At 45.6% G+C, this 19,997-nt stretch overlaps 2 long non-coding RNA genes across 4 annotated transcripts in view; one reads left to right on the top strand and one right to left on the bottom strand.

The window, feature by feature from the left end:
- The window catches only part of LOC134957769 (uncharacterized), a 49,298-nt gene that overhangs the window by 23,329 nt on the left and 5,972 nt on the right, over nt 1-19,997 (top strand). The window contains exon 2 of the long non-coding RNA XR_010186742.1: nt 4,948-5,091. This is a non-coding gene — a long non-coding RNA (uncharacterized LOC134957769). The remainder of the gene's footprint in view (nt 1-4,947; nt 5,092-19,997) is intronic.
- The window catches only part of LOC134957767 (uncharacterized), a 39,089-nt gene continuing 21,875 nt past the window's right edge, over nt 2,784-19,997 (bottom strand). Inside the window, exons 3-4 of one of the 3 annotated variants that reach the window (XR_010186738.1) lie at nt 3,782-3,888; nt 2,784-3,310 (exon numbers count right to left, since the gene is read on the bottom strand). This is a non-coding gene — a long non-coding RNA (uncharacterized LOC134957767). The remainder of the gene's footprint in view (nt 3,311-3,781; nt 3,889-19,997) is intronic. The other 2 variants (XR_010186737.1, XR_010186736.1) reach the window with 2 other exon arrangements.

Below are 19,997 nucleotides of genomic sequence, written 5' to 3' on the forward strand. Positions count from 1 at the left end.
TTGTGCCTCCAAAAATAAAAAAAGTACCTAATCCCTTCTAATATAAATAGATCTGCTATTCCCCAAAAAAAACAAACAAAAAAAAACATGTTTAAAATTTTTTTATTTGTTTTCACCCTCCAAAGTGTGGCGGATTGAAAATGACGAATTTGCTGTCTAAAAGCACTGCTGTCGAATTTCCAAACTTGAATTGAATATGCTTTGGTCGAATTGCAGCACTTGTATCATTGCAGAAAAGTCGAATTTGCAAAAATTCGAATTTCAAAAAGTCGAATTTTGAAAGTCCGTTTTTTGGTCGGAAAGCACTGAATTGCATAGGCGATTTTTTTTTTGGGTCGAAAATGACCCGAAATTCGACAATTTCGGGAATTCGACCGCAATTGCATATACCCCTTAATCTGTAGCCCTCTGCCAGTCTGTATGGTGGTATAGGCAGGGCCTCATGCTGATGTGTGGAGTGTGGCCAATCTCTGAATACAGTAGCATACCTCCCAACTCCCGCATTCAGTGGGACTGCCCTGTTTTCCTGGGACTGTCCCACCCACGGACGGGGAGTTGGTGGGGCTCACACATCACTGTTCTGCATGGCAGCAGGAGATGAGGAGAATAGATGCCGAAGGGTAAGCCCAGTATCTCAGAGAGTGCTGGGCACGCCCACACAGTGAAGTGATTGGGGGGAGGGGGTGTTTCAGTGAGGATTCACCCCTTTTCTTGAGTTCCCACCCCTTTTTATGAAGTTCCACCCCCTTACGGAAATGTGGATGCCTTCGGCGCCTAAAGGGTCCTTCATCAGACATCTGCAAAGCTGGGAGGTATGATATCAGCACAATGGGCAGGGCCCCACAATTATAGGCTCCAAGCAGGGGTGGGTGGTGGTCATACAATCTGTATCTGGGCTCTAGGTCGATCACTAATGGTCGACATTCATTAGGTCAACAAAGGGCCGTCTTTTTATATGGGCTCAATGGGCAGTTGCCCAAGGGCCCCAGGAGTATAAGGGCCCTAGCTAAGGGTCCCTTTTTCCAGGGGTACCAGATTTTTTTAAATCGTTCCTGGGGAACTAGATATCCGACTTCAAAGCAGTGGTCCCCATCTGAGCCTGTTAATTGCTCTTCCCAGCCTGATATCTCAGGTTCTGTCTGACTTAGAGTTTTTCTGAGGGTATACTACAAAAGCTGTGACTCTCCCCTTTCAGTGGACATTGGCAACTTGTCTCTACTATGCCCAGAACCAGAGATATCAGCCTTCCAGTAGCCAGTCCCTGTTCCAGCTCCACATGCCTGGTACCCAGTTTATATTTTCATTGGTGGATTGCTCTGCCTCCTGAACGCTGATCCTCAAGTTCCCAGTACCTCCTGAAAGGTGGGACTCTCTTGTTTTTTATCCCATTGAAATCTATTTCCAGTAACTGAAGATATCTGCAGTCTAGCAAGATGATGAATATTAACCCCATTCCACTATCCACCCCTCCACTGCATATTAAACTCCCCCCACCACTCTGGAAGTCATGTACCGGGGCATCTTCATTCAGCACAATGCTTTCTTCTACAGTTTAGTGTTCTCCCTCCCGCCCCATCTCCCACCATCTGTGCAGTAAAGGAGTAATTAGCAGAAATAACTGCTCCAGGTCCTACATGCTGAGTGGAAGATAGAACACCCCCTATCACCCGCAAGACATCAAAGCTGCCACTGATAGCACCCACCACCTCTACTGCTGGAGGAAGGGTAGGTGACCCAGTGCATTGCTTTGCTCAGGGGCCTACACTGCTGTTAAGATGGCCCTGGGTCAACATGGCCAAAAGTGGACAATAGGTTGACATGAAAAAGATTGACAATGCTTACTGTCAACAGGTATAAAAGGTTGACAGGTTGAATGGTTGCCACACACAGGGCTGGACTGCCCATCTGGCAATGCCAGAAGGGCTGATGGACTGGTGGGACAGTCCGGTCAACAGACAGTAGGGAACGCGCAGTGCAGATTCCGACTCTCTGGTTTGTCCCCCACTGCCTTCAAAGCATGGTGAGAGACGTGAACCATGTGAGGGGACGTGATACACTAATTGGGGTTCAACGTGTTTTGACGGTGAAACTCCCAAAAACTTACAAATATTGTGTTTACCTTTTTTTTGTGTTGACATTTTGTCATGTCAAGTTTTTCATGTGTCGAGCTTTTGATCCCTTTGTCCTTTCCTACTGTCTACCTTTTGTCATGTTAGCCTTTTCATGTGTTGACCTTTTGACCCTGTGGACCTACTGCATGTCGACCATTAGTGGTCGACTTAATGACTGTAGACTTTTTCATGTAGATCTGATGATCCATACCCCACAGAATCATAGTGGCAAGGCAGCATTCTCTATCTGACTTTCACCCTGCAGCCAGACAGTGAACGGCTGTCAGCATGTTGATTGGCGGATGGCTGGAGCTATCCACCAATCAGAGTGCAGACAGCCATTCACTGTATGGAAGCATGTGGAGAGATGGCACAGAACTGCAGGAGGGGCGTGTTATAATTTTTTTCTTATTGGTTCCTGTGAATGGATGTGTAGGGGCCCCTATGCATTGCTTTGCCCAGGGCCTACAATGCTATAAAGATGGCCCTGGCCAATCTGCTGACCACTCGTGTGAGTGGAGAGGTACGTTTTGTGGACTGTAGTCTTGCATATTGGAATTTGTTATTCTTTTCAATAGTTTAATTAAAGATATTTTGCAAATAAAAATAGAATGGCTCATGATACATACAATTTTTTTTAAAGTGCGCTTAAAAACTAATACTACAGACAGGTGTAAAAGTATAAAATCAATTCATACAATTTATTAAAACACAATTTAACGTACTCTTTGTATAGCACATCATATATTATCACACTAGCAATAAATTGAAAAGGGAGCTGTGTATATCCAGTCTCTGGTAAATAATATTGAAATGTTCGTTAGGACATTAAAGTTCAGATCCTATATGAGGGTGGATATTATAGCTAGATGTTTTCAGGGACTAATGTCCAATAATTTAGAATAGTTACCAATCCTGTGTGGCTATACTGGGTTTCCTGTTAGCGATGATCCAAAAAGCAATGGAATCCAGCGCACAAATAGGGGTCCCTTAAATATTACCTCCACGGTGGTCTTTGTTTCATTTGTCCCAAAAATGGCTTAGCAGAGTCCACACATAGGTATCTGAGTCATGCGATAGTGTCCAAAGTACAGAGGTAGGTAGTGTTGACGCGTTTCGCTGTCTTATGGCAGCTTTATCAAAGGCTCATGATACACGGTGTTTTCAATTGCTTCAATGCTGTGTGATGAATGGTTCTGCTAATTAAAAAAAAACAAGAGATCATGTGGAAATGAGTGGGTCATTGAAGGAATAGAGGTGAAGAGGACCTACCACTATGAAAAACCAAGACAACTCAAAATAAAGTGGACTGGTCCCAGAAGGTGAACTGAAGAACAAGCACAGAGCAAATACAGTTGTCATCTGATTTGTGAAACAATCTTTAATGACAGACTCTAATAACAATTTTGTGCATGATAAAATATATTAGAGTCATTATATGTAACAGAGTAGACCAAGAAAGTTCATACCAATTATGTTATTAGGTATTAACCAGAAGACTTAAATAATTCATTAAAAATGTCCAGTAAGTTTCAGAATAGTAATAATATGGATATGCAAGGATTAGTCCCAATTTAGACAGTAGCCCCTGATTCAGCAGTGGCAGGTGGGGGTAAATAATGACAGTAGTTACACATAATTAAAGATAAAGGTAGCATACTATAGCCTACTTGTTTCAACAACTGACAGCTTCCTGTCTGACATGTGAGAGAGATCACACTGCCCATGACCAGTCTTGTATATGCACGATTCTGCCACTGGGACTATAACCCAAACACTAAAAAAATAAACATGCAATGAAAATTCCAAAATTGGTGAAATGTCTTAATACTTACTGTAACCTAAAGCCCAAACTGAAACCCTGTGATAAACCTAATAGTACTTATATATTAGCCAGTAATCATTTGAAAAGAGAAAAAGACGCATTATTATCATTATAACACTGTATAATAGGAATTGCAGGGGTACACATGTACAGGTATTGTTGCTGTGACATATTAAGAAACCTAAGTGCACTAAATAGAGTAACTGTATGTAGTGATAGCAGACCCTCCAACATGACCCGTTTCTCCAGGTACAAAATGCTCTGATCCTGGAGTTTCCTCTTAATTTGTGATCGCCGCAGGGCTAGATTGTCCCACAGGGGTATAGGGGAAATTCCAGATAGGCCCCAGTGCCTGAGGGCCCCACCCATTTCCTCTAGAGCACAGGTTCTCAAACTCGGTCCTCAGGACCCCACACGGTTCATGTTTTGCAGGTCACCTGTAGATTTTTAAAATGTGACAGTTGGTTATACACAGTGCACCTGCTGGGTGATATGGAAAACGTGGACCGTGTGGGGTCCTGAGGACCGAGTTTGAGAACCACTGCTCTAGAGTCAAATTTCAGAAAGTGCACTCACATTATGCACTGTTACTCCATTAGATGGCTCTAATGGCTGTACAAGCCACTGTAGGGGCTGGTCTCACCCCGTAGTAACTGACTACAACCCTTAAGCACTTTACCACTGAATTCCCCTGGTGAACCCATCATGCCCCAGTCTGACACTGCATTGCCGTCACCTGTGTTGAACTAGTTAATTGATGAGAAGGGAGTTTCAATACAGGCAGATGCAATCATAAATTAAGAAGGAAGTCCATGAGCAGAGCATTTTGTACCTGGTGGAATGGGTCATGTTGGATGATCTGTGATAGCAGAGAATGCTTTCCATAGGATGCCACTCCCCTGTTATAACACCAACCCTACTCAGCTGATGCAGTCCCTAGAAGCTGTCCAGCTTATTAATTTTTGCACATGTGCCGGCACGCCATTCACAAACATTTATGCACATTTTCAGACCCCAAGCCAGCCCAGGTAGGCACTGCGGCTGGTATTGAGAAGCAGAAGTGAAAGTGAAATTGGCAGTAAACAGGTTTGGACATCACTACACAACACAATGAATAGCCTGGAGCAAAGCTATCCAGAAGTTAAAAACTATATGGTAACTATAAAACCTTTCAGAAATATCACTGTACATCTTAAGACATGTTTTTCACATCATGCATAACCTTCTGTCCTTTTTCCATCCAATTTACATCTTGCATGTTGAGGTATGTAGATGGATATCAATGATAAAACTTGTAATTTGGATCAGCCTAGAACTCTTGTCAAATCTGTTTTCGATCAACATAAATGTGAGTGATGTCACATCATGCTACAATGACTAAGGAGATAAATAGAAGACCACTGTAGCATAACCCTTGGAGGATATTTACATCTTGAGATACTGTAAATTTCCACTGGAAAATACTCCAAAATGATAAATCATATTGTTCAGCTCAATTTGAAGGGAAATAGCTACAACTGAAGCCATAGTTTATCTGTACCTCATTTTTATACATCTTTAGTAAAGTATGTGAATTTCATTTATTTTACAAAAATAATCTTGGTTTTCTGAACATATGCATTAACCAATTAATGAAAGTGATAAGTAATAGGGATAAGATTTAATTGCCAATAATAAATTAAATAACATCAATATACAGTACATCAACAGAACAGTGTAAGCCTATAGTGTGGTGAAGAATCATCATGGAATAATCTTTGAACTAATGATCTTTTAGAAGCAGCCATGGTCGGGTTCTGGTGACCCCAGAGTTTACAGTATGTTTAATGACTTCTAATTTCCTATATGGTAACAGCTAGTAAATATCACTGCTTTACTAAGAAATGTGATTCACTGACTTTCTCCAGACTGGCACAGACATGAGCAAATAGTATGTGGCACCATTAGGATCCAGTCTCTATGCACATGCCCAAGAAGAAAGAATTGTTCACACACAAAAGAAAAATGCAGACAGACTACACTGGAGTTTGTCGTAGATGGAGTGAGTGTGGGGACTGTGGTACTATCCGGAGAACATGTACCTTATGAATATTCCTGGCATACGTCCAGTTTAGACTGCCATCCACTATATGCAGAAAGCCAATACCTTGACTCCTGGGGCATAGAAGTGTGGCAGCCAATTGCCTAAACTGCCAGATTACTATGCCTGGTGTCTTAATCCAGCAGTACTGTGTCTCTGCTTGAACTCTTGTACACAGATTTTTACTCTATATGATGAATCTACTGACTCTACTACTCTGGCTCATACAACTACTCTATCTGGATCGGAGTCATTGGCTTTGTCTCCTGTAATACTTTTGGCTCCAATTGAGATTCAATCCAGTTTACCATCAATCAGCAGATCTGAAGCATTACTAAAATAATGTAGCCCACACACACACACACACACACACACACACACACACACACACACACACACCACTTTACGCCACCAACAAGTAACTACAATATTCCAAAATAAAACGTTAATACAAAACCCCATAATGGTTCTTCATCCCCACCACACATAATATTGCTGCAAAACCCACCTACCCAGATTATATTAATACACCCCAAGATTATATTAATAGAAGAAGTGACATAGAGAAAGCTGCACATTGGTGGTCGGTCCCAGGGGTGTAGCCAATAGAACAAACACAATTATGATGACATATCTGTGAATATTACTGTAAACATTTGAGGATTAGGTAAAAACCGGAATGGTCCAGACCCTGGTACACCGGACCAGATACCTGCAGCAAACTCTGTCATTTTGGAGCTTGCAGTGCCCATCCCTGTCTGCCAGGGTTGGACTGGCCCACAGGGGTACAGGGGAAACCACCGGCGGGCCCTACTGCCTGGGGGCCCACGCCCTCCTCTAGGGATCAGGTTCCAGACTGTGCTGTTACTAATCTGATACATTATCTTGCATGCACTACAGTATTTACTGTATATATTTATCTAGGGGACCAACAATTGCAAAATGGTTAGGCAAACCAATGTGGTGGCTGGGCACACCCCCTCTAGAGACTGGCCATACCCCTAAACATGGGCCCCTACCACTGCATTCCCCCCAGTGGGCCCTACATGCCCCAGTCCGACACTGCCAGGGGGTGTACTGTCCGGGTGGGGTGCCTGTGACAGCTGTCACCGGGAAGGAGGGGAGGGAGAGATTACAGCCTCCCTGTATGGAACGGACCATTGCCTTTATACCATCACTGAAATATCTCCCTCCCCACCACCCCGGTGACTGCTGTCACTGACACCACCTAGACAGGACACCAGCCAGACATGGACGAGCACCACAAGCTCCAGAGCAGCAGGATTTGTTGCAGGGAGCCAGTCCAAAATATTTGCACTGACAATGTGACACATTTCTTACACAATGTTCATATACACACTGTCATGTCTGGCCATCCAAAGCTCTCCTCACAGATGCATTGGGTGGGGGTTTGTGGCACTTCAACATTTTCAATGCAAAACTGAAAATTCTTTGGCATAGTTTGTGAGTCTAGCATGAATATCACTTTAGATTAGTTGAAGGCTGCATAAGCCTGAGGCCATATAAGAGCCCAATTTTTTGTGATTGGTTGTCTATGACTAAGCAGTTGCTAGGTAGTTTGTTGGTTTCTGTTGAAATTTTCCTATAGGATTGTTGGGCTGTCTGTCAAGGTTTTAGGGGGCGTGGGTTTAGGCCAGTATATAATCCCAGTCATGTGACTCAGACTTCCTCTTGCCATTTTGGAATGCCCCAGGAAGGCTGAGTACTGTGACAGTATTTTATACTGTCCTGATTATTTCATTTGGTCATAGTGGGTGCTATTTTTTGCCCCCCCCCCCTCTACTTGCTTTCTATTTAATTCATTATTATCCTTGGCTCCTGCTCCCCCCGCTGCTATGCCGTGTCCACGCAGGTCCGCTCCCCCCCCCTTCGCTTAGCGGAGGCCGCGGGTGTCCGGCGCTCCCATTCCTGGAGCGCGGCCTCCCCTGCATCTGTCCCCGTGGCTTATAGGTTGCGGCAGGGTCGGGACGCTGCGGCCCGCGACCCTGCTGCTGCTGCTAGTCCGGGCGGTGGGCGCGTGGTCCCTGCTGTGGCGGGCGCTGGCGCTGTGCAGCCACGGTCGCGGGGGTCATCCCCGGTGGTCTTGGGGCAGCGGGCGGCTCCCTCCTCCGGCTGTGTGTCTTCCGGCGTGTCCCCCGCCTCCTCCCCATTGGCGGCTCCTGCCAGCGGCTCTGGCGCCCATGTGGTGCCTGGCAGCCTGGGGCGGGCTGTGGGAGGGGAGGTTGGGCCGCGGGTCCTGGGGGACGGTGTAGTGCTGGGGCAGCAGGTGTTTCCTGTGCCCTAGGCTTCTACTGCGCAGGGTGTGCTCCACCAAGCAGGGGGGCCGTTTTTGGGTCCCTTTATTGATGTGGGTGGGGGTGATGGCCCAGGTGCCCCTGGATTTGGAGACGTTTTTCCTCGTGGGGATGCCGGGGTGCAGGTTCCACGGGCGGCTCCTGTACTGGGGTCTCCGGCTGTGGTGCCCTCGGCTGGATCTCTCCTGCGCGGCCCCCTTTCCCCCATCGGGGTATTCCGTCCTGCGTCCTTCTCTTTAACCGGTGCGCGGGTGCCCCCAGCTGGTCAGGTTGGGGCGGTGCAGATTATAGCGACGCAGTCGTCTGTGGCTGCTGCGTTTCACCTGCATGGCCCTCCTTCTTCGTTTTCGGCTGGGTTTGCCGGGGTCAGTTTTTCCCCGGGGCTCATCCCTGGCCCGTTGCGCAGTCGTTTCCTGCATCCTCCATGGCGCCTTACCCGGGTCTCCCGGTTTCCTCCTCCCCACAGTTCTCGCCCTATTTCTCAAGTGTGGCCCCTGGGGTCCAGCCCACGTGGTCTGTCGGCGGCCCTCGGGTCGCAATCCTTCCCCCCCCGGCTTTTGCGGGTTCGTATCTCGGGTCTTCTCCCGCAGCTATGGCCCCGTATGCCCAGTTTTGGCACCCATCCCCCGCTCCCACTCAGTTCCCTCCCATTTTGCCGGGATTTCCCTGGTCAGCTGGGTATCTTCCCCCGCCCTTGTGGCTCCCTGCCTACACCATCGGTGGCGCGCCTTGGTTGGGTCAGCCCTTCCTCCCGATGGGTCTTCCTCCTACTCGGGGTGCCCCCCCGCCGCTGCCCACTGGCCCCCCTCCATCTAGCGATGGTGCTTTGCCCCCCTCTCCTGCCTGTCCCTCCCATTTCTGTTGATGCGCAGGTTTCCCCTGCGCCTGTTGTCCCTTCTGTTTCCTCCTCTCAGGTGTTGGCGAGTCCAGGGGCATCGGTGGCTTCGTTGTGGAGGGGTCGGAGGTCGAGGAGAGCAGCGGCTGCGGCGACGACAGAAGATGCTCCGCCACGGCCGGTGGCGGTTGAAGCGACTGACGCCGTTCCGGGTCCTTCGGGCGATGGTGAGCATGCTGTTCCTTCTCCCTGTTCTTCTAGCACTTCTTCTACCTCTTCCAGTAGTGTTTCTTCCGGTTCTCCTCGGCGCCCACGTAAGCTGGCTAGGCTCATTGCGCGGCGAGTAGCTAAGGAATCTAGGAAGGTGAAGGCGCCGGCGGCTTCGGTTCCCTCTGACCCCCACGGAGATGGTTCATTGCGCCAATACGGCCGTTACACGGGGGTTCACAAGAGGATGAGGGAGAAAATTAGGAAAGGGAAGTACGTAGACATTTTCACCCTTACGGATGACATGTGGCAGGCTTTTGATGTGGCCAAGAAAACGGGAGGCATTGGGGAGAATGCTTTCCGTAATTTCCATCAGTGGTTGCGGGGTTTCTTAGTTTTTATGGCTTGTTACACCGAATCGTGGCCTGCGGAGTATCCCAACATGGTTAAGTATCTGTCTCTAGTACATGACATGCATTTGAAATCCAAAGGCTACGCTTGGCAGGATTACGATGAGAAATTCCGCCGTAATCAGGATGGTAACGCCATTTTGCCTTCGGGTTTCAAAGATGTGGAGGTGTGGTTGGAGATCACCCAGCAGGTTAAGCCCCACGGGGAGGTCCTGGGTAAGAAGCCTCTTGCGGTTGGCGCTTCCAGTTCACGCTCCTTAGTGAAGGACAGGTGTTTTGCTTACAATGAGGGTAAGTGCACCAGGGGCGTTAACTGCCGTTTTCGTCACTCATGTAAAGGGTGTGGGGTCGATCACCCATCCAAGGACTGCTCCTCGGCCTCGAGCAGTAAACCCTCCGCTCCAGCCGGGGCTGCTGGAAGTGGTAAGTAAGGTTCATTCCCCTGTTCAGGTTCCCGTGCTGCGGTACTGGCTTAGTTTGTACCCCGACAGGTCGGGCGCGCTGTTCCTCTTGGATGGTTTTAGTCAGGGTTTCCACCAGTCCATTTCGGATTCCGTGTATCTGGTGGCGCGTCAGAATTTGAAATCGGCTCAGGACCACTGATAGGATACACGTGATTCGCAACATGACTCTGACGCAAACTCAACAACAGATCCGCACGTTCCTCGGAATGTGTGGGTACTGTCGGAACTGGATTCCGGGGTTCTCTATACTGGCATTATCTTGCAGGAGATGGTCTCTTCGAACAAACCAGAATGGATCTCCCACACAGAGGAGTCCGAACTGGAGTTTGAGAGACTAAAACAGTGCTTATCACAAGCACCTACATTGGGTATGCCAGATTATGAGAAGCCCTTTGAATTGTACGGTACTGAAAGTGCAGGGTGCGCGGCAGGCGTTTTAACACAGAGACATGGTGATGCCAGCAGACCGGTAGCCTACTACAGTGCACAGTTGGACACTGTAGCACGGTCTCTCCCCACTTGCTTGGGAAGTGTTGCAGTGATAGCTTTGCTGGTAAGTAAAAGCAAAGACGTAGTGTTAGGACACAACTTGACCATTCATACACCTCATGCAGTATCAGCTTTGCTAAACTCTGCCCAAACCAGACATGTCTCATCTGCTCGGTTTACAAAGTGGGAATTAGAACTGATGGTCCCTGTAAACATCACCATTAAGAGATGCAGCTCACTAAATCCTGCAACTTACTTGCCAAGTGTGCCTGGACAGGCACAAAGGGTAGAGGATGAGAAAGATGGTGAAGGAGGATTTAGTGCAGATACTGATACGCATGATTGTATGGAATACTTGAACCAAACTTTCACTGTGAGACCTGACATTAGTGACAGCCCACTGGAAGGAGTAGACTTTACCTTCTACACTGAAGGTAGTTGCCACAGACAGAGGGAATCGGGAGACCTGTGCACTGGATATGCAGTTGTAGATGATGAAGGTATCATAGAGGCTGAACCCCTTGGCCCACCACACTCAGCACAAATTGCTGAGTTGGTCACCCTGACCAGAGCATGTGAGTTGGCCAAAGGTAAATCAGCTAATATATACACGGACTCTAGGTACGCCTTTGGAGTGGTGCATGATTTTGGGGCCCTGACAGCAATACAGGAACCAGACAGAGTGGCTGTTATCAAGTGTAAAGCACACACTTACAACCAAGACCCAATCTCACTTGGTAACAGCCGAGCAGACGAAGCTGCTAAATCAGCAGCAAGCACAACCACACAAACTAACATCACATCACTGATGACATTTGAAACAGTTAACATGCAACAGTTAATTGAAATGCAAAATTTGTGTTCCCTACAGGAAAAGGCAGTCTGGAAGGTGAAGGGGTATGGTCAGGAGTCCTCAGGACTTTGGACAGATGAACACGGTAAGCCAGTGGCCCCCAGAGCATATCTCCCAAACCTAGCTGAGGCGGCACACAGTCTGACTCATCTAGGAAAAGAAGGTATGTGCAAGCTGGTAAGAGCCTACTGGAGTGCACCAGGATTCTCTTCTCATGCAGGTGGGAAAACAATGACATGTCTTACTTGCTTGAGGAAGAATATTGCTAAGGCAATACCAACAGAGCCATCCCATATCCCTCCTACAGACGGACCTTTCAGGTAATACAAATCGACTTCATACAGTTACCACCCTGTAGGAATTTGAAATATGTGTTAGTGTGTATTGATGTGTTTTCCAACTGGGTAGAAGCATTCCCCACTGCCACAAATACTGCTGTGTTCATTGCACAGAAAATCATGCAGGAATTTGTGTGCAGATATGGTATCCCTAGAATGATTGAAAGTGATAGGGGTACCCATTTTACAGGTTAAGTCTTTCAGGTCATGTGCAAACTGATGGGAATTAATAGCAAGCAGCACACTCCGTACCGACCACAGGCGAGTGCGAAGGTAGAGAGAGTGAACAGCACTATTAAGAATAAGCTGAGCAAAGTGGTGGCTGAAACTGGACTGCTGTGGCCAGAAGCTTTGCCACTAGAGTTGTACAGCATCAGAACCACTCCCAGGTCACCGCTTAACTTATCACCCTTTGAAATTCTTTTTGGTCTACAACCCCATGTAATGATAGACCCCCAGGATGATTTGAAATGCAATAATGAAATAACTGTGCAATACTTGGTTAGGATGAGCCAGCAGCTGAGAAATCAACAAAGAAATTTAAAGCTGGTGATTCCTGACCTACCGAACAGTAATTGTCATGACATTGAGCCTGGGGATTGTGATGATTTGAATTTTTTTACGCTCAGGTTGCCTCATAGACAGGTGGGAAGGACCGTACCAAGTCTTGTTAACCAGCATGACAGCACTAAAGGTCGCCGAAAGAGAGACTTGGGTCCAGAGAAAACTCGTGACAAAGAGCAAGGTGAAGAGAACCTCGTATCAATAGAGTGTTTGTTCCGGGAAAGCTGAGAGGCAGGACTGTTGAGACGGCACCTGAGCGCGGAGAACAACAAGCTCAAAGGCGGTTGATGTACCAGTTTTCTTTTTTCACCTCCCACTGTATTTCCCCCTTTCTCCTCCTTCTTATCTCCCTTCTCTCCCCCTAACAAAATGGATCTACCCCAAGAGACTGCATTTCGGGATCTGCTAGTAATTCTGTTTTTAACCAGGACAATCTATTTTGGTGAGGGTCCCAGAGAGGTCGAGCAAGGATCTGGAATGGGTTCTGATGGCGAGTATGGATTTGTAGGGTCTCAGGAGCAGCACATCACTCAAGTAAAGGCTGGTATCAGTAAGCACTCTGGTAGTCATGGAGCTCGGAGGCAATGTGAGGGGTTATTGTCTGATGAATATTGTATTTGTAGAAATTGTGAGAACATAGTCGAAGATGGGTGCATCCGGAGATGCCAGTCCAACATTAATATCGACATTGACCGCCATCCGTTGTTGAGTGATTACCACTCACTAGTGGGTAAGGTCTTAAACCAGACAGAATGCTGGGTGTGCTCACAGGTACCTCAAGGACAGAGTAAATAAGGATTAGTACCATACCCTTTAGCAATAGATGAGGTACCTGAATTACGGGGTGGGAGACCGGTGGACAAGAAATTCAATATATCTAGGCCCCCTAGCTTGAAGCTCCACCAGTATCATGTAGATAGGTCCCTGTTGTGTTTTAAATAATATTTCCAATGTCCGAAAACAAGGAAATTGGGAAGTGACATGGAATAACCAGACAATTACCTTTTCGCACAGAGCTGATGGGATACCTATTGACTCTGAACTTGTAAGCAAGATAGTCAACAGTGGGAGGTATTTTTGGTATCGGTATACACGTGGAAGCAAGACCATGTGGGTTGGAAAAGTATCGCAGGGGTATTGTGCCCATATCATCCAGCCCGATACTTGTACTGAGCAAATGAGAGAACTAGGGATTGGTTTCTTTACATGGAAAGTTTGCAATATGGTGATGTTACATTTTGTCCCCTACGTTCTCCCAGATGATGCCTATTTTATATGTGGTAGGAAAGCGTACAAGTGGCTCACTCCGAGCTCTGAGGGATTGTGTTATATTGGAAGAGTACTACCAGAGGTCATGACCATAACCCACGACAAAATGAAAGACGTTCACCGCGGCGCTCAGACTCCTTATACTCATACTCACTATGAACACATCATCAAGAGACACCTCATAGATAGGGCAGGGCACGCAGCCTCTGATTTGATCCATGAATCCACCAGGATACAGTTCCTCTTCTATTAGATATCACCCATACTGCCAGAGGAACTATAAATTATAGGTACATCCATGCGCTAGCGAACTTGATTGATAATATCACTGAGATGTATGCTGACACCTTCAGGTATACGGGAAGGGAGTTACAAGCCTACAAGAAGGAACTGATCCAGCACAGGATGGTCCTTAATTACGTTACAGCCATGACTGGTGGGTACTGTCTTACCCTGGCAACTCAATATGGCATGAAGTGTTGTACGTATATCACGAATAGCACTGACGACCCCACAGAGATCATCGATCACAAGATGGATGAGATCTTACAGTTGAAGTTGGAGTTCAGGAGGAAGCACAACCTTACCTTAGCGACTGTGGGTAATGAACTGACCGGCTGGGTCTCATGGTTGAACCCACACAAATGGTTCTCAGGGTTAGGAGAGTGGGCTCAAAATGTCATTATGAGTGTGGGAAAGTTTCTCCTTTGTATCCTGGGAGTCATCATAATTATTGGTCTGATATTCAGGTGTGTCCGAATTCTAGCGCGGCGCAAACATGGCACAAATTTGATGAGTCTAATGAGTGAGAGCACTGTTACAGCAGCAGATTTAATTTATGACCCCTCTATAGAAACTGTGATATGATAAGGATTGTAAAATGAATTTCATGGCCTGTTTCTTTCACCAGTTTTTCTATGTCTCCCCCTCTGCCCAGATACATCCAACTGGAAAAGACGTCAACCCTACCCAAATGTTTATGTGAATGTATTTTTATATACAGGTTGAGTATCCCATATCCAAATATTCCGAAATACGGATTTTTTTGAGTGAGAGTGAGATAGTGAAACCTTTGTTTTTTGATGGCTCAATGTACACAAACTTTGTTTAATACACAAAGTTATTATAAATATTGTATTAAATTACCTTCAGGCTGTGTGTATAAGGTGTATATGAAACAAATGAATTGTGTGAATGTACACACACTTTGTTTAATGCACAAATTATAAAAAATATTGGCTAAAATGGCCTTCAGGCTGTGTGTATACGGTGTATATGTAACATAAATGCATTCTGTGCTTAGATTTAGGTCCGATCACCATGATATCCCATTATGGTATGCAATTATTCCAAAATACGGAAAAATCCCATATCCAAAATACCTCTGGTCCCAAGCATTTTGAATAAGGGATACTCAACCTGTATATATATGTATTTTCTTCATCTCTGCAACCCTCAGTTAAATGGCACACATAGTCGACAGGTGTTATCCACATATAATAGCATTCACATATGTTCCCCCTCCATGTATCATCAACTAAATGTGCTCCCCATTTGTTGGCATAAGAAGCCGAAAAGAGCTTGGTAGTGTTTGTTTGCCCATTTACAGACCCTTAATATGGGATACAAAGGATTTAATGTATACTTCGCAATACCTCGAAGCTTACTTAGAACATATACGGCACAATGATACATGCCCCTCAGACATTGGTTCATACATACATGCTTTTTACTATCCCACTAGGCTATACATTTCCCACCTACAACTCTCCCCCGATCATCCAAGCTTTTGTATATATTGTATTAGGTAATATTTTTCTGTTTATTAGTTAAGAGTGGCAGTTTTTGATGACTGCCAAAGGGTGGACTGTCGAAGTCAGAAAATATTACAGTACACACACCATGTACAAACACCACACAGATGGTCTCCATGCGCGTACTTGTTCTGCCGTGCGTGCACATATTCGCAAATTGCGTACGACCGCTGGCGCGGTCATGCGTGTTAGAGCGTGGTATGAGTAATTACGGTAGCATTTGTACTCGCATGGAAAAGCCACAAAAACTTATCATATATTAAATCCACATAGTGCACAATGTACACATAGCCCACATGGACCGCACCAGCAATTTATACTTGTTTAAATGGAACACCAACAAAGAGATTCACCTTTACAGGATATGAGGGGACAGCATTAGGTTATAAGGTGGTGTTTGGTATCCAACTGTAGGGTATTTTAAGGGCAACATTCCGGTAGCAGTTTGCAGAAGATAGCGTGCTCATAATTATGCGCAGGAACAGAATATTACTATTATACTGTATTTACTGTATTCTGATATTCGGCGGGAACCCACTGGAGACCAACTGCAATCACACCTGGAACGGACATCGCCCACCTTTTCAAATCAACCTATGACCCCTCCTGTACTGTAAACGACCAACCCTTTGACCTATGGATGAAGAGGTTACAGTTTCTATTGTATTGTGTTTTGACCAAATGTATAAAAGCCAAAGCAGCCTAGCCGGTCACTCTCTCTCTTAATGGTCATCATGCCTGATTGATCTGAGCACCGGGCCCGCGTGGCGCTGGCGAAACCAAACGTATGTACCATTGCATTGTAGCTTCTTTTCTGTTTGTATGATTGTATTGTTGTTGTAACCCCCTTTTATCAATTATATGTTGGTGGGTCAGATCCCAACATCTTAAATACAATTGGTGTAGTGTCTCCTCCCTGCTAAGGATATAAGTGTACTTCAGGCACACGTGTAGCTGCATTGTGCTCACGGCGTGTCGCTGTGTGTGTACGCTAAGTTAGTAAAAAGTATGTATGTTAAAGATTACATCCAGCAGCCACAGCTGCTCGAATTTCAGTGTAAAAGGTATTGTTTTTTCTGTCCTGTATCCAGCAGCCACAGCTGCTCGAATTTCAGTGTAAAAGGTATAGCTTTTTGTCCTGTATGCAAATCAGCATTCACAGTACTACTATATATATACTGGTCACAACAATGCAACAGATATTGAGCACTGGTCAGGATACTAGAACTGAGTCTGACACGGAGCTGCAAGATACAGCAACGGCCTACTGTACTGTACTACTATAATATACTGGTGGTCACGACAATGCAGCACACTGAGCACAGATATTACCAGGTGTATCTCACACATTGCTCAGTACAGATTACAGGATGTATAATCCCCAGGTGTATAACACACGTCGCACAGTACAGTATACAGGGAGTATAATTAATTACCAGGTGTATCACACACATCGCACAGTACAGTATATAGGGTGTATAATCCCCAGGTGTATCTCACACATCGCTCAGTACAGATTACAGGATGTATAATCACCAGGTGTATAACACACGTCGCACAGTACAGTATACAGGGTGTATAATTAAAAAACAGGTGTATCACACACATCGCACAGTACAGTATATAGGGTGTATAATCCCCAGGTGTATCACACACATCGCACAGTACAGTATATAGGGTGTATTATCCCAAGGTGTATCTCACACATCGCACAGTACAGTATATGGGGTGTATAATCCCCAGGTGTTTCACACACATCACTCAGTGCAGTATATAGGGTGTATAATCCCCAGGTGTACCTCACACATCGCACAGTACAGTATATAGAGTGTATAATCCCCAGGTGTATCTCACACATCACACAGTACAGTATATAGGGTGTATAATCCCCAGGTGTATCTCACACATCGCTCAGTACAGTATATAGGGTGTATAATCCCCAGGTGTATCTCACACATCGCTCAGTACAGTATATAGGGTGTATAATCCCCAGGTGTATCTCACACATCGCTCAGTACAGTATACAGGGTGTATAATTAATTACCAGGTGTATCACACACATTGCACAGTACAGTATATAGGGTGTATAATCCCCAGGTGTATCTCACACATCACACAGTACAGTATATAGGGTGTATAATCCCCAGGTGTATCTCATACATCGCTCAGTACAGTATACAGGGTGTATAATCACCAGGTGTATCACAAACGTTGCACAGTACAGTATAAAGGGTGTATAATCACCATTTGTATCACACGCCGCACAGTACAGTATACAGGGTGTATAATCCCCAGGTGTATCTCATACATCGCTCAGTACAGATTACAGGATGTATAAAATCAGGTGTATAACACGTCGCACAGTACAGTATACATACTGGTCACTACAATGCAGCAGATATTGAGCACTGATCAGGATACTAGAAGTGACACAGAGCTGCAAGATACAGCAATGGCCTACTGTACTGTACTATATGTATACTGCTGGTCACCAAAATGCTGCACTGTCCTACTATATACTGCTCACAATAATGCAGCACAGATATGGATAGTATACTTGACACAGAGCTGCAAGATACAGCAATGGCCTACTGTACTGTACTATATGTATACTGCTGGTCACCAAAATGCTGCACTGTCCTACTATATACTGCTCACAATAATGCAGCACAGATATGGATAGTATACTTGACACAGAGCTGCAAGATACAGCAATGGCCTACTGTACTGTACTATATGTATACTGCTGGTCACCAAAATGCTGCACTGTCCTACTATATACTGCTCACAATAATGCAGCACAGATATGGATAGTATACTTGACACAGAGCTGCAAGATACAGCAATGGCCTACTGTACTGTACTACTTTAATTATATACTGGTGGTCCCCACGATGCAGCACACTGAGCACAGATATTTGCAGCACACTGAGCACAGGTATAAAGCGTTTTCAGGCATAGAATGTAGATATTTTCAGCAAACTGAGCACACATATTTGCAGCACACTGAGCACAGATACAGAGCTTTTCAGGGAGAGAACGCAGCCACGTCCTCTCCGTTGACTCTCCAATGCACGAGTGAAAATGGCGGCGGCGACGCGCGGCTCTTTCTATAGAATACGAATCTTGCGAGAATCCGACAGCGGGATGATGACGTTCGGGCACGTTCGGGTTAACCGAGCAAGGCGGGAAGAACCAAGGCTGCCTCGGAACCGTGTAAAATAGGTGAAGTTCGGGGTGGTTCGGATCTCAACGAACCGAACCCACTCATCTCTAGTTAGAACCGATTACTGACTTGATAATCGATTTGAAGCACCCAAATAATGAAGCCCTTTAGCAGGTCCTGTAATATGAAAAACATGGCCACCCACATCCTAGGATTTACAATCCCATCCAACCACCTGCTCCTATTAGGAGATGCTAAATTTATCACCACTGAAGATGGCGCTATCTTGACATGTCTGTAATGTATCCATGTATGCATGACCCCACTGTGACGACATGTGATGACACAGCTGGCGCGTCATGTCGCTCAGTTGTAAAAGACACGTGGTTACTTTCCTAGCCCTGGTCCTACACATGGACTTCACCAATTGCCAATATGTTATTAGTTATATGTTAGGCAATATTGTATTATATTGTATGATATTATTGTTACAAGGGTACAGTTATGTTTTCAATGTATATATATGAATGTATTGGTTATTCTGCTATAGTTTGTAAAATAATGTTTGCCCCATATGACTGCGCAGATAACCTGTGTGTTTGCTGTTGTGTAGATACAGCCAGTCTCAGATGTCAGGCCATACACCCCCCCTCATTCTTCCCCACACAATGGATTCCAGGCCACACAATCAGATTAAGTAAGGTTACTTTAGTTAACATCTATTGTGGCCTAGGGGACATGCCTGGGCATGTGAAAGTACGTTTGCTCTGAAACTGTTCTGGGGGTGTCGCCTTATTGTAGGAAAGACAAAGGTTTGAGAATAGTAAAGAGGGGACGTAAGAGAGAAGTTGAGAGAGTGGCAGGAGACTGACTAAGAAGTAATGTTCTGTCAGGAGTTCCAGGAGGGATTGTCGTGTAGAATTGGATCACAGAAGTGTGCTGAGCTGTTTATAACCCATTCTGTTCAATAAACCACTGTTGGTTTTTCATCTACCACCGTGACTGAGTGATTTTGAACCCAATATCCTCACATTTGGTGGCAAGCAGAGGGATCACTCAGGTTACAAGCATGGATGCAAGATATTACAGCAGATTGGAGGCAGCAGCACAATATTACAAAGACATCAAGAAGGGAGTCCTGCAAGGACTGTGTCATGGAAGAAAAATTGTAATCAACACAGTGGATACCAAGGAATCCCTAATTGGAAAACTGGCTCAATGGGACGTTGAGCACCCTTGTGATAAGGATGAAGAAGA

Source organism: Pseudophryne corroboree, chromosome 9 (genome assembly GCF_028390025.1).
Source record: "Pseudophryne corroboree isolate aPseCor3 chromosome 9, aPseCor3.hap2, whole genome shotgun sequence".
Classification (NCBI taxonomy): domain Eukaryota; kingdom Metazoa; phylum Chordata; class Amphibia; order Anura; family Myobatrachidae; genus Pseudophryne; species Pseudophryne corroboree.